This window comes from Symphodus melops, assembly GCF_947650265.1.
Source record: "Symphodus melops genome assembly, chromosome: 16".
Classification (NCBI taxonomy): Eukaryota; Metazoa; Chordata; class Actinopteri; order Labriformes; family Labridae; genus Symphodus; species Symphodus melops.
Window position 1 is genome coordinate 21,002,620 of NC_136706.1, and position 15,206 is coordinate 21,017,825.

Consider the following 15,206-nt stretch of genomic DNA (forward strand, 5'->3'; position numbering starts at 1 on the left):
TCAAACCCTCCACCACTAGAAGCAGTGTTGTCCTCGACACTCATTTAAGGGCCTGAGCACTGACCTCTGTGAGAAGACCTCACAGCTTGAAGGAATTATTAACGTTTCGCTGCTACTCGCTTTCTTTCCTTTATTCTGTGCAAACTGAAATAGCATCATTTCAACTTCTTTAAAATGTTTGAAAACTAGTAAAACTTTGCACACGCTGTATATCTGAAGTGGTGAAAAAAAAAATATATATATATATATATATATATATATATATATATATATATATATATATTATTGAGGGCGCTGCAAAATGGCTCCATAGCTGGGGTCCCGATCGAGGTTACTTTTACTGACATGCCTACAATTTGGTCGTGATCAGCAAAACTCTTGATGCAAAACCCGACAGCTCCAAGAATTTCACCATTTTGAGTGAATCAGTAAAAATGTGATCGACGTGAAACTGTATACACTGAAAGTGTATAGAGGGTGACAAGTTGTCAAAAGAATGCACAACGTCTTACCGTCTTATATGTCTCGCCATACAAAAGGAAGCTGTCATAACTCAAAGCAACCAGGTCCACTTAAAGTCCAAAGGACCATGTTAGATTAAACTCTTTACACAAATCTACATACCAAGGGACCGTAAACTAGCTCTAATCTAACTCTGGTGCAATGCATCAAATGGTTACTTTTATGTTTTAATTAATAATAATTGCACATGAGCTGTGAAATTCAATTGAAATTGAAAATAATTCATTTTTTTCATAGTGCCACCTATTGTTAAGACACAGCAATAAGAAACAAGAAGCAGGAAACAGGAACAAAAACAACAATCATTTAGCTGTTTTGTGTCTAATGAAGAAAACTATGTGAAGTTTTAATTGTGACCGGCCGAGGGACTGCAGATGTTAGCTAGCTCTAAGCTAACTCTGGTGCAATACATGAAATGTCAACAAATGTACATGGTCCCTTTACAAATAAAAAGTTAAAATAAAGTTGAAGTAAACTCTGCAGCCTCCTGCGCTTTCTCTTTAAGAGTCCTGAGACAACTTAAGTTACGATTTTTCACTTAATATATTTTGATTGAGATTTGATTGACACTATAGTTCAAAAGAAATCTTCAAACAATGCCCTTCCAAGAGTACAAACAGGTTTCCTGTCAATTTTCCCTGGATCAGAACAGATGTTCATGTAAACTCGTTTCTCTAAAACATTTCAGGGGCAGCGAATTTGTCACCTTAAAAAAGTGCATATGGTTTATTTCAAGCTCTACAGCCAATTATGGGGATATTCAAGGAGGAAATCAGGGTTCAAGAGGTTAATGACAAGAATTTCATTCATGTTTCTGTCTCATGCACATTCAGTCAACTTATTTATGCGCGTGCACACACGCATAGGCCAGCGTTTCCTGTCATTAGGCAGCAGAGTGGTTCTATAATTAGAACATCTGGACCAAAGTAAGTTTAGTGCCAGTGCCCAGACACACACACACACATTTTTTCCATATGCACATAGACACACATTTGAAAACCACAACCACATACAGTCTCAGCAACCAGCTCACACACACACACACACTAAAAACTGTACTTGCTTTATATATCAGTCAGTCCCTTTTTTGCCTCTTTTTTTTAAAGCACGTAAAGGCAAGAAAACAAACAACAGCTTGGAGAGCTAATGGCACACTAAATGAAGAGAGAGAATAGCTTGTTTAGACGAAGTAAAAGAAAGAAAGAGAGAGAGAGAGAGAAAAGTAAGAGAAAAAAAAGCAAGTTCAAACACGGTTTTTCTTGAATCAGCCACGTTATGTGTGTTTTTGACAGCCGAGCCTCAGAGCCTACAGAGGCCTTTCCAAAAAGAGAGATTATTATTGATAATAAGAAGGCTGTTCCTTTTTGTTTTCTTTTCTTTATTTATTTTTGTTCCATCTCTGTGGTGCAGGCGATTCCTTTGACAAACCCCCTCGTCTCTCCACACAGGCCCATGTGAAGCCGAGCCAACTGTGGCTTTAGATCTCTGCACACCATCACAACCAGAGGAACAAAAGGAAACTTAAAAAAAAAAAAAAAAAAAAAAAAAAAAGGAAAAATCTGTGTGCAAACTGGTCGGAAGCTATAAAGCGGTTGAGTTAGCAAAACTTTTCATAAAGCGTAAGTGAGAACAATTCAGATAAAGGAAAAGAGCCAAAGGCAGGCTGGAAACTAAGCAGAAGGGAGGAAGAAAAAAAAGAAACAGAGTGGATTGAAGTGGTAAATGATTTCATAATGACATGACTGTGGAGTGATGACTGGGACATGTTATGCTCTGAGGAGCAACTTACCAAAACTATGACAATGTAAATAAGTGCCAATCATGTTCATGCTGACTATGATCATTAGAAACTACAAAAGTTACATTATTTTTGCACACAACTCAAAGCAGCTTTGATAAATGTATTCCTGTAACATTAGCGGATTAAGTCCAACCTGACTGGTCAGATTTTGCGAGTCGTAGTCTGATAGTTTCCCGCTCGTTGATCCATATTCTCCTTTGCAACATAAACCATAAACCACTGAATCAAACTATTTGTCTTCTAGACTTAGAACAACAATTTATTCTAAAACAGTTTTTCTCACTCAATAAGTCTGCATTAAAGTGACCATATAACCATGTTGCACAACACAGAAGACTCTGTGAGGAAGTGTGAGGATTCAAGCATCTGTCCGACCAAAGACACAACTATTCCAACTGTTTGACTTGACCATTTGGAAATTTGCTTTACTGTCCTGATCCTAATATTCCAACTAAATGATCCTGCTGTATTGAATTAAATCTAGTCAAAGATCAAATCCAAACGCACTACATCCATAAAGATCTGATGATTGCTTCAAACTTGCCAACGCTGCTTCAGTATTTACTGCTTACGAGAGTTTACACAAGATTCAGTATTCTTTGGTGTATGTTTGTACACACTAATTTATAGTATTTTATTTACATTTTGCTCAGATGTGTAATTCTCACTTTCCGTGACTACATCAGTAAGTGCTTATGGAAATAGACACTAATACCTGTGAAAATTCAAGCGAAATCTCTCAAAAATGACATGAAATTAGTCATCACAATGAAAGAGGTGAACTGAAACTAACTCCCCTGAGGTTATCTATTGATTTTCCAAGAAAAAAAAACCCCCCAAACTGACTTAGCAGAAATAACCACGAATCAAGTGAGACAGACAGGTGGACAGTGAGACAGTGAGACGGACCTGCTCACGCAGACAGGAAGTGTTTCAGCTGGGTTTTAGTCACAGCGAGTCTCTGGGTAGGCTTGTGTTTGACAATTCAATTAAGGCTCCTTTCTCTCTGCGGAGGTTTTTGTGTTTGTTGGCTTTCTAAAACTCTATCTCATACACACCTGCCAGCTTAGAGCTAACGCAAGCATGGGGATGACTGAGCTTAATCATACAGAGAGAGAGAGAGAGAGACAGAGAGAGAGAGAGAGAGAGAGAGATTTGTGAAACTGGAGGAAGTCCAGTGGGCTGGATGAGGGGACACACGGCGGTCTCTCAACAAGTGCAGAGACGACGAGAGAGGAAATCAGGAAACTGTTGTGCTGCGTTAAACAAGCTCGGAGAATTGTACCCTGACATCTGCTTTTAATTAGCTGGCACAACAAAAAAACAACACTCCATTTCTTTCTATCTGCATCAGTCTAGTATCCAATATCTCCTTTATCAATTCTTATATGAACACAGAAAGCAGGTTGCTGTTAACGACCGCTTTAGTCAGACTTTTTGTGTTTATCTTCAGAGTGTCTCTCCGGTGGGGCATCACTTGGATTCCCATGATGCTGCAGCTTATTTGATAAATGTCTGGCTTGTTACTTCTTTCTTTAACCGAAGCAGATTTTAAAAAATTGCACATATCCCCAACTCTGCAGGTCACTCATTAGAACGTTCTGCTTGTTTCGTTCAATCTGCACACAAACGAAGGGTTAAAGTGGACAGGTTCCAGACACAAGAGGGAAAAACTGTTTTTCTTTCACTGTAAGCTCACTTGAAGATCTCAAAAGAGAGAAATTGAAACAACTCACAATGACGATTCCTCTGCACTTCACATGAGACTGTGGATAAAGTTCAGTTAAATGGGTCCCAAAACATCTACAGAGTTCGTTTTCCTTTACCGCAATAAGCAGATCTGTTAGACTTTAAACTACCACTTGGATCTTGTTCTTAAAAAAAAAAAAGATTCACCTACTACATCTGGAGCCTAGACTGTATAAAACATGGACGTGCTATCAGTGATGTCACCCATTGGTTTCTAAAGTGGCGTTATGAGGCTCAACAAGGGGAGTTACCATATTAGAAATGCTTCAATAAATAAATAAAAAACAGACAAAGAGTGAGAGCTGAGACAGACCTTCATCCTTCTTACACCCACCTGTCGGTCAGATCAACCAACCCCCTGATTATGCAAATGTAGGAATAACTTGATGTTAAAAATGGAGGAGCTTTAGAGATACACTCATTGTGTACCAACAAACCGATGAGCTAAGACTCAGGTACTGCAGATTTATGCACTTCATCCTTGGCTTCATTTTCCAACGCCGAAGGTTACCGCTTGTTTTCAAGATGTTCAAAAGCTACCTTTATATATTTCACATCTGACTACCTACATGCTGCATGGACGGCCATATAGGCTTCTCTGATTGGTCAATATATCCTTAAATGTCGACTTCGGAAGGGGATATTTGAGTGTTTCAGGTTATGAAAAAAAAAATCGATCTCCAGAACTCAACAACATGCAGACCATCACACGCACTTGCGTTACACATCCACCAAACACACACCTCACCCCCACGCCTCCCTCAGCACGGCGGTACAGAGCACTGAGGCGCAGACGGACTCGACTTAAGAAGAGCCTGATCCCTGCTGTCATAGCTGCTGATGGGAATTGTCTGTTTGGACACAAACTGTGCTGGGAAAGGGGAATCTTCCCGTCGGGACAATAAAGTTGAAAAGATCTGAAACTTGAAGACGTGGGTTTAAAAACGAGCTGAAGATACTGACGTTAACTCTGTTTAAACTATAAACTGGCCTGAACAGAAAAGGTCCCATATTTGTGTTGTCTCAAGGTTTCAAGGCGGACAGTTTAAATATTTCTTACCTTTTTAGATCTTATTTTCCTTCTATCACAGCTGGGATGTCATGAAATTCAATGTGAAGTTTGTGTCATGGATCAGTTCTCTTGAATGAACGCTAACCCTCCGTGTAGCAGGTGACGTTTACCTGAGGCCTTTATCGGCTCTAATCAACACTCAAAAACAACCTTTCCCGTTTTGTTTTCCTTTCTTCTCCCTCTTCTCGCTGCTGCTTCTCCCCCTCCATCCCCCCCCCCCCACCTCCCCCCTTTGCTCTCTTTCTTCTTCCCTTTTATCTGCCGCCTCTCCTCGCTCTTTCATGGCGTCCTGTCGTCAAGTGTAAACATGACTGAGCGCCGAGCCAGAGGGGTTCGACTGCTATCAGCTCTTCCTCGGCTCTCGTCCTCGAGTCACGCCCCTCCTGCTGATACCTCCGAGGAAAAAAAAAAAAAAAAAAAAGACGAGGTTCACTCACTTCACTTCACAGAATTAGAAATCAGACACTGGAAAAGGTGACAACTGCTTTTATGCTCCAAACAGCAGAGAGACATCAGAAGAGAGTGTGGATTTTAACAAGACGAGCAGGGATCCTTCCATTACTTTTACATGCTTTAGAAGCTGAAACCTCTGTTCTGGAGTTGATTTTAAAAGGCTTTAATTACTCAGAAAACAATACATGAAAGAAAATCTCTCTCTTTCACACACACACACACACACACACACACACACACACACACACTCTGTATCACCAACAAAGTGAAGCGAGAGAGCAAGCGAGGTCACAAGAAATATCCCCCATCCTCTGCAGGTCCGCAGCGTTCTCCTGCCATCATACCTCTCACTCATATCTTTAAACGATAGGATTTAACAGGCTGTTTCGGCTGTTGCCATGGCGATTTCAGATGCTGTCATTATGCACAATGAGGTGGGAGGGGGGGAGAGAAACGCCCTGAAGTTGGGGGATTGGCTCGTGGCTCTGCTCTCACTGGGCGAGAGTGTGAACTCGTGTGACCAGAACTTTGCACATCAAGCCAGAAATCCATGTGACTGGTCTGAGACAGCGTCGTGACCTAAAGTGACTCATCCTTGTTTAATCCTCTCTTTGAGAGGGAAAACAAAACACACGCTCTTCCTCATTATTTCACTTCACCCTGAAGTAAGAGTGAGAGTTCGGTCTGAAAACTGCTGAAAAAAAAAAAAAGAACCACAGTCTGACATTATACATTAGCGTTTTTCTGAAACCTTGTGGTTTGGACTTGATTAAAAATAGCCGCACATACGCACAAACTCTCGCACCACATGCACCTGTACAGGAAGAGGCCCGTGCATTAGTTATGTCACAGTTGGTTTGTGTGGTTCTTGGGGAAGTGAGAGCGGTGCTCAGGTGAATTCCACCATTTCTGCCCAAACCAGAACCAACGCAGCATCAGCAGCTCTGGTGACTGAAAAAATCACATTCAGCACCTTCACCTGACACTTCCACTGCCACCGCACCTCATATGTTGTAGCGCAAACAGTGAGCTATAAAATACTGCCGTGTCAGGCTCATTCTCTGAGGGCTTTTTTGTTTTTTTTTTACATCAGGAGCATCTTCATCATATTCATTCAATGACCTGACATTCATCTCCAGACAGCTGACTGTGAGGCTACACAGCAGTACTTGGAGATGATCTGTGTGCTAACAGGCTAACATGGTGAAAACCAAAGTCTGTATCTGCATTTAAATCCCTGTAAAAGCCAAGAGGATGCTGTTTGCTTTAATCGATCCGTTTGATTCGTCAAACATCCCGGTGATCCTCTGACGGCCAGCTGACAGATCCTTTTGAGTTCGCTCATTAATGTCAACAAAGAAAGCTTTGTACGAGTTAAACTCTAACACAAGTTGGACGATGTCTCCAAAACGTAATGCGAGTGTCATTCTAAAACTGTACAACCTGTTTTAAAACCTTGTAGTCATATACTGACACTTGTTTTGGGGGCTGTACACAGCTGCACGAGGGATCATACGTTATGACTTATGATCAAAAGTCTTTCTTTCTTCTTTTTCAACATGAAACATCCTGTTTCCTCATTTCTACGCAAAAAATATCCCCTTTGCGACTAAGTTTAGACAACACATTATGGAGTTGGTTAAAATCAAATTACCTCAATCGTGATCGTGAGATCCTGGTCAGCACGATGTCAATGATCGTGAGATCCCGCAGCATGTCAACTAGCATGTGAGATTCTGAGCAGCATGTCCGTTCCTGCAAGGTTCTGGTCATGAAGCATGTCTGAGCTATTGTATGTTATGTTATTGGACCATAGATAAATAAATCTAAGATGATCCATGTTTGAGAATGTCCTAGTCATTCATTGAACGCAGATACAGAAACCTTACAATCGACTTATTCAGTCACGCCGGACTTAAAAAGTCCTGCCTTTTCTACGCCATCCAATCCCTGGAGGTGAGGCCTCCTGACAAGACGCAACAACGAGTCCGACATCAATATGCCTTTACGTTTCACTGACTTACGCTGGATGCACGAGCCCGCGTTTCCTGTCTTTTATATGTGTTCACTGTCTGTTTACTAATCACTCGATTTATCTGTCCTCAGACTGTCAGTGATCACAGATCAACAACATGCAACATGTTAAGACAAAGAAGAAAGAAAGCCTGAGAGTGAGACTCTCTCTCTCTGTCACACACACACACACACACACACACACACACACACACACACACACACACACACACACACACACACACACACACACACACACACACACACACACACACACACACACACACACACACACACACACACACACACACACACACACACACACACACACACACACAGTGATTATAAGTGAGACTGAAACTCATGTGTTTGTTTCTCTCTTTCAGTAATTATTTAGAAGCCTGTGATCCGAGACGTGAGGAGGGGGAGAATCTCCTCCTTCAGTCCATCACAAACCTTTCAGATCATCTGAACTCATCTATACTTAGTTAAGAGAGTTCACTTTGTTATCAACACTTGAAGAATAAGTCGTCAAGCTTCTTCCTCGTACAGATTTGTTCCTTTCCTCTCTGATGATCAGTCCAAACCAGCAGCTGAAAATTCCTCGTAGGGTCTCAGAACATGTGCCGGTGTTCATCTCGTTTTTTGGACCATTAAATGTATTTCTGATCTCCATTTCTCTCAATCATTTCATGAAAACACTGTTGCCTTCAGATTGACATTTTTTTTTCATTTACCAGGAACTTAACGTTCTTTAAATGGAGTGATCATTTCCTGTTAAATATCGAGAGACAACCTGTGAATGACGTCGTCAGTACTTCTTGTTAACTTTCTGTTGCGTCGCTTCACAGAAGCTGCTGAGTCAAAAAATTCAAATCTAGAAAACGGCAAAATCACAGGGGAATGATGCCAGCAGACTTTCTGGTATTTGTTGTATTTGTTTTCATTTTTCGTTGCCTGAATCTGCTGGTTTATCTTTACAGCTTGTGGTCTTTATAATAAATAATTTGACTTTTCTTTTATTGTATCTCATTGTGGAGAATTCTGTCAGTATGATGATGATGATGACTGATGATTGGATTCAGACTTACTGGAGTTGATGTGATGATTAAACCTTTGACCCTGAGAAAAAAAAAAAAAAAAGCCCTCATGTAGATTCTACTTCTGTCCCCTGACGAGGTTGTTACCAACGGCGAACGTTAACACCGACTGGGGAGAGGTGCATCATGGGATTGTCACCTGCATGGCACCTCCTTTTCTGGAAACGAAGAGTGAGAAGCCGCTAACGAGTTAGCATGTCTGCATGGGTGCAAGGCTGCAGGGACCCACTCAGGCACGCCCACACACACACACACACACACACACACACACACACACACACAACCAGCATGATATAAACACACACACACACACATATTGAGCACTGCAGACATTCTTTCAGTCCCTCTCCACTTGTTGATTAATTTCTGCAGAGTGTCAGGCTAAAGATTGAGAAACAAAGGCTGATGCATTCAGGGACATCTCAAACACTCAGAAGTGTGTGATTAAAGAGAAACCTCATGGCAGCTACAGCCATCATTCCCACAGCTTCCTCTTTACAGAACAACCTTTAAATAAACTCTTGCTGTCATTGAATGACTTCAAACCTTCTGTGGATTGGCTACACTGTCTTTAGCCTATGAGGCTAACTCTGGAGCAATGCATCAAATGGCTACATCTATGTTTTTTTATTGCACACTGTGCACTCCCTCACAAATGAATGAAGCTGAAATTGAAAAATTGAATTGAAATTCTGATTCAAAACAGTTGCAACATGTGGAGCAGCCGGTTGGATCATGCATGTGTGGGAATGTTAAATGTTATATAGTGTTTTGCTATACTGCAACATGGTGCAGCTTTCACAAAGATTAGGCAACGCACACACTCTCACACACACACACACACACACCAGCCCCAGGTCTCCCAGCATGCCGTCTCTCTCAGAATAGTTAATCATTCTGTCTTTTTGCCTTATTAAGACTTAATGCACAAAAAAGAAGCTCTGCTTTCAATCAGAGGCTGTGACAAAAATCAATAAATAGAAACCAACCTCCTCCCTCTCTCTCTCCCTCTCTCTCTCCCTCTCTCTCTCTGTTTGCTTCAAAACTGTATCCCATGTCTTTCACTAACTACATTAGAGAGCAATTACGGCTTAATGGCTTTCTAGATCCATTATCGACATTCATCTAACCTTTAAATATTTCAAGATAATACCCCTTTAATTTGTGAAATGTAATGGAGAGACGCAGAGAGGGACAGTTTTCTCTTTTTTTCCCCCCAAGTGACAACTCTTCAGCTCCCCGTCTCTCTATTTTCCTCTCATTCCCTGTCCCACCCTTAACTGTTTTCCTTCCTCCTCCTCCCTTTATGTCTCTCCTCCATCCTTTTATTATTTTACAAGACAGACATTTACAAACAAACTTTCAAACATATTGCACCTTTTTCTGTCTAAAACAAACAGGCAGGTGTATAAATGGGGGAAATCGAGAGGAGGTAAGAGAGGGGCAAACGGCAGCAATCAGGAGAGACAGACGCTCTGTTTCTTTACGTCTGTGTGACAGTCAGGTTAATATAGATCACAAAAAAAACTGTTTTTCTCACTTTCTGACAACATTGTTCCTCATTTTATTTGTGAGTCCCTCAGAAACCCCTGAAGGACCCTCGGGACGTCCAAAAAAACCCACTGATTTCTGAAAACAGCCACAAAACTGAAACTTAAATAGAGGCAAGTTCAGAACAAATCGTTCTGTAAGAAGCGCTCAGATCATCTGAAGAGGATTTTCAAACAGCAACAGATCAGAAATGTTTTCTTCCTCAGTCTGGAATTAAATGGTACCTTTTACTAAAAGTTCTTCAACAAATAAAAATAAGAATTTTCTAACAAGAGTACATCAACACGCCTCTCCCATATTTGACAAACTCCAGTAGTAGAATCTCGAGTTCATTTACTGAGCTTGACAACCTCACACTCAGGAGAATCCTCGTCAGCTGAGTGTTTAGAAACAGGTCAACACTTTCAGCCCTCATTAGCTCCTCTTTGTTTGTCTTCAGGTTCATTTGTACTGTTACAAACCAAAACGCCACATGCCCCCACAGATGACGTTCATAACGTGCGTCTGAAAGCAGCAGAAATCCAATTAATTCACACTGAGCATGCTTCCACATGTGTGTGAGCTTGTCCTCCTTTCACAGCCTCCTGCTAACTCAGTGGACTGAATGTCTTTTACAGATGCTGCAGGAATAAACCAGAGGAGGTCTATTGTTCTTTATGCAGGTTCACAATAATGTCACTGGTTCAAATCTGCTCAGCTCATGATAGTGCACACTATCTTAAATATTTATCCAACAGGAAATCGTCTTTTTTTTTTTTTTGTTCTGCACATTATTGTATGCATGCATGCCTTCTCCGACATGGCTTACAGGCTGTTCTCATTCAGTTTGTTTTTAAAACTACAAAGGTGTGACCATGCATTTTCAAATAAAACCTACATTTTGACATCCTGGAGTTTGTATCATACATCTAAAAAAAAGTCATTGTAGAGCCCGATGTGGTATTTTGGAGCAGATCACGACACGGATATTAGGAAGACATCAAACTCTATAAGGATAAATATTTAGATAAGACTTAGACATGCACACCTTCTTTTTTTAATCCCTCAAATGCCGTTTTCAAAGTCTTGTGATAAAGATACATAATAAAGACAAGATAGCCACTCAACTGGAAAGTAACTGTGCATGCACGAGCATCAATGCGTGACACTCTGCAGAGTGATGATGCTTGTTGTAATCCATAAAGCACATGCTGCTGGTGAAAAAGATTACGAGTGTAATACAGTGATACTAAAATGAAATGCTATTTGACTGGTGCATAAATAATATTTGCGCATATCTGCGATAAAATTTGCCGATACCGATGGTCTCTGGATATGCTGATATCATCCGATATTATCGGGTGGCTGATTGATCGGTCAGGCTTTAATACATCGTTGAATTATTTCAACCAACACCATGTTCTTAATGAAAGACTTTTTGATTGAACCTTAAATCAACTGACAGGTTGTAAAGTGTTGGAAAGAGGAAGGAGATGTGGGGCTGTTTGAGGGAAGCAAGGTGGACACATTTTTCATCCAAACTTTACATTGTCCTGCCAGGCACCTTGAAAAATGTCTGCAAGAAGTCGATTTCAAGCGGGCAGGCTGTTTGAACTGAGACCCAGCAGGAGGAGTGCGACTCTGTGTTTAACTTCGAGAGATACAAAAGTGTCGGACTCGGAGGATAACGCAAAAAAGTATGCTTCATTATCCGCGTCATCTGTATGCGTCCATGTGGTCAAATGATTGTGCATGTGTTGTTCTTTGCTGCGTGCAATCACACTCTCAGCTTACACATGACTTATAGGACAACTTTGAAATGTGAAATCAGACTTTAAACCTTTCAAACCTGTACAACAACAAAGTGTAAGGATTTCAAAAACATTCTAAAAATAGTGATTTACAGCAAACACACGACGCAACCTCTGTTCACATTGTAGCAAAGGTGACAGTCAGAATTACAGGGCACGTGTCTCACGCTGCAAAGATTTATTTTCCCAACACAATCAGTAGAGAAGATACTGCCGTAAATCAATGCATACATTCACAGAGTTGGGAAAACACTTCTTCTTCGGGGACTTTGTTTCTTCCTGGGAAGGGCCTGATTCAGACAGAGAAGCTGCAGCATGGCGCTGACACTGAAGGCTCCTCACAGTTGCTCTGGAAGTTTAGCAGCAGTGCAGCCCGCACGCTCTCCTCAGGAGGGAGGCGGACGTCGGTTTACAATAAGTACAAGTGTATTGGCAGGGTCTGTCATACAAACGGCCAATGGTTAGTTAATCAAGAACAGACATGCACATGGACTTCAGCACACATACATGCACACCAAACAAGGGAGTGGGGGGGGGGGGGGGGGGGGGGGGGTGGACTCCAGAGGTTTCAGGGACCAGATGTCAGGAGCGCATAGAGTGACACTTGACTAAAAACAGGCCTCAGTGGAGTGTGTGCATGTGGGTGGATGTGCGTGTGTGTGAAGTCAAAAGCCGCTGCACTCTATAACTTCATTGATCTCAAGAAGACACCCACACCCACTTGCTCACTCTCTCACTCACACTCACACTCACACACACACACACACACACACACACACACACACACACACACACACACACACACACACACACACACACACACACACACTAAAGTGAAGGCTTCCCCTTTGAAAACCACATAATACATGTCTGGGCACGCATAAAGTAGAGCTCTGCTGCTCTGTCTAAACACATTAAAGCACGTCCGTGTGTGTCTGTGTATCATAGTGTGTGTGTGTGTGTGTGTGTGTGTGTGTGTGTGTGTGTGTGTGTGTGTGTGTGTGTGTGTGTGTGTGTGTGTGTGTGTGTGTGTGTGTATTAGACTGTTCAAAACGACAACAGCAGCAATCATCTAAAGACAAAGCTGAATTATGTTTTAAGCAGGCTGCTGCTCTGCCTCAAGGTTTGGGAGCTCATAAACGTCTTGTTGTCGGTCATGGAGGTTGTGAGCAGCCCAAAAAGAAATGTGTAAAAAGCTTTGACTGTTCCCATGGTAATCTACATCCCAGTCAATATCTGAAGGCTGCCTCTTGGTTTTTTTTTTTTCTTTCATCATATAGCCCACATGCATTCCTCCAGGAGTATGGAAAGTGATCAGTGTTTAACTGAAGGAAGCTCTTACTTTGCATCCCTGACTCATCATCCTCCTCGCAGCACATGTTTTCTAAAAAGTGAGCTTTCGTTGGCTATTTTCAGCTCATGACACGTAAAGGATGTACTTTTTTTTTTTTCTTGCTGGAACTCCTGGTCGGGTCAAATGCAGAGTAAGAACGTTGAGCCTTGGTTTGGATGTTGATATGTTTCAGTTAATCTGTGTGCATGAGGGCGTTTTTTGTTTTTTTTTGTTGCATTTTTAAAAAGAATTTTAAACCTGCATTTCTGCAGGTGTGCAGTTATAGAAGGTTGCAGGAGTGTGGTGTAGGAACACACTTACCAAAAAGGAGATAAAGAAGAAGACTCTGAGTAATGCAACGAGGCACAGAGAACATTTTCCGTTAGCTTGATTGTAAGAAAACACATCATGTGTTTGAGCAGAAAACATTGAATCTTATATTCGCTCATTGAGTCGTTTCCTTCTTTGATTTCATTTGAACCTAAATGTTCTATTTATTGGATTTTTTTCAAGGCGTTCAACAACAAAAAAATATGCAAAGTTTTTCCCTCTGCAGTCAAGCGTGGTGAAGCCAGTCACTAAGCACACACACACACACACACACACACACACACACACACACACACACACACACACACACACACACACACACACACACACACACACACACACACACACACACACACACACACACACACACACACACACACACACACACACACACACACACACACACACTCTGCTATGAGATTGTGAATGTTAAGTGTGGCTGTCAGGCCCTATAACTGTGGTCATTATGTTAACAGAAAGCAGAACCTGCTGCTTCGTATTTCACATTACTACTATTAAGAGAAGAGCAGTCTGGTCTGAACGCAGCAACACGCACGAAAACATACAACTGCTCGTGTTCGACAGAAACAGTGTTTGTGTGACATTATAAATCAGAACGATCACGAATATCATAAAAATCTAATTTTGTAATAAAAGCTTAAAGAGCTTTTTTTGAACAACAATGTTAAAAAGTGGAGAAAGGAAACCAAAAATATCTTTACCATCATGCTTGTTGTATTTTCTGATCTGAATTCAAATTAAGTTGTTTAGAAAATGAAAATGACGCTTCGCTGCAGCACGATCCTGCAGGAGGGATCATTATCTTATATGAAAATATTAAAGGCTGTTATGAGTGTACGTTACCATATATGTACGTAGAGTAAGTTCCAGTAAACTGTGTTTAAAATTCATCACCAAGATTCAGTTTCGGTTTTAGTAAACTCTCTGTCACATTCGCTCAGCTGTAACCTCTCTTACTCACGGATTGATTTCCATCCAGGTCCTCAAAAAAATGCTAAATTAGCATTTCTTGTTGATACAGTTATTCTAAGTGCAATATTTTAAAGGAGGTGTTTGCACATCCAACTATTTCCTGAAGCAGGTGTTTAGGATTTATGAATATAGCCTTGGAAAGACAAAAGACAAAACCCTGCACACTGCGTTTGCTCAGCATCCCCTTTGTTTCCCCAAAAAACAAACATTGACTGTAAATATAATGAATGACACTTAAGTGATGTCACCGACCTGTTCCTGCAGGAAGCTTTGGAGTTCCACCTGCGGCGGCCTCTATGCTGGAAATGCTGTCTTACTCTAACTTTGAGTCAACCAAACGACTGAGTGAGAGCTGGAGCTGAGGTTTCCAAGCCTTGTTATTGTTAATCAGGTCAGTGACACGATTAGACCCATCTCTTTTTTAAAACCACATTCACGTCTGCAGTGAAAAAAAAAAAAAAAGCTTTTTTTTTTTTTGAATGGGCTGCGTATGTGACTT

At 41.2% G+C, this 15,206-nt stretch overlaps 1 protein-coding gene across 5 annotated transcripts in view; it reads right to left on the bottom strand.

Moving 5' to 3' along the window:
• tcf4 (transcription factor 4) overlaps nt 1-15,206 on the bottom strand; it is a 230,504-nt gene that overhangs the window by 174,640 nt on the left and 40,658 nt on the right. The gene's annotated exons all lie outside the window — the stretch shown is intronic.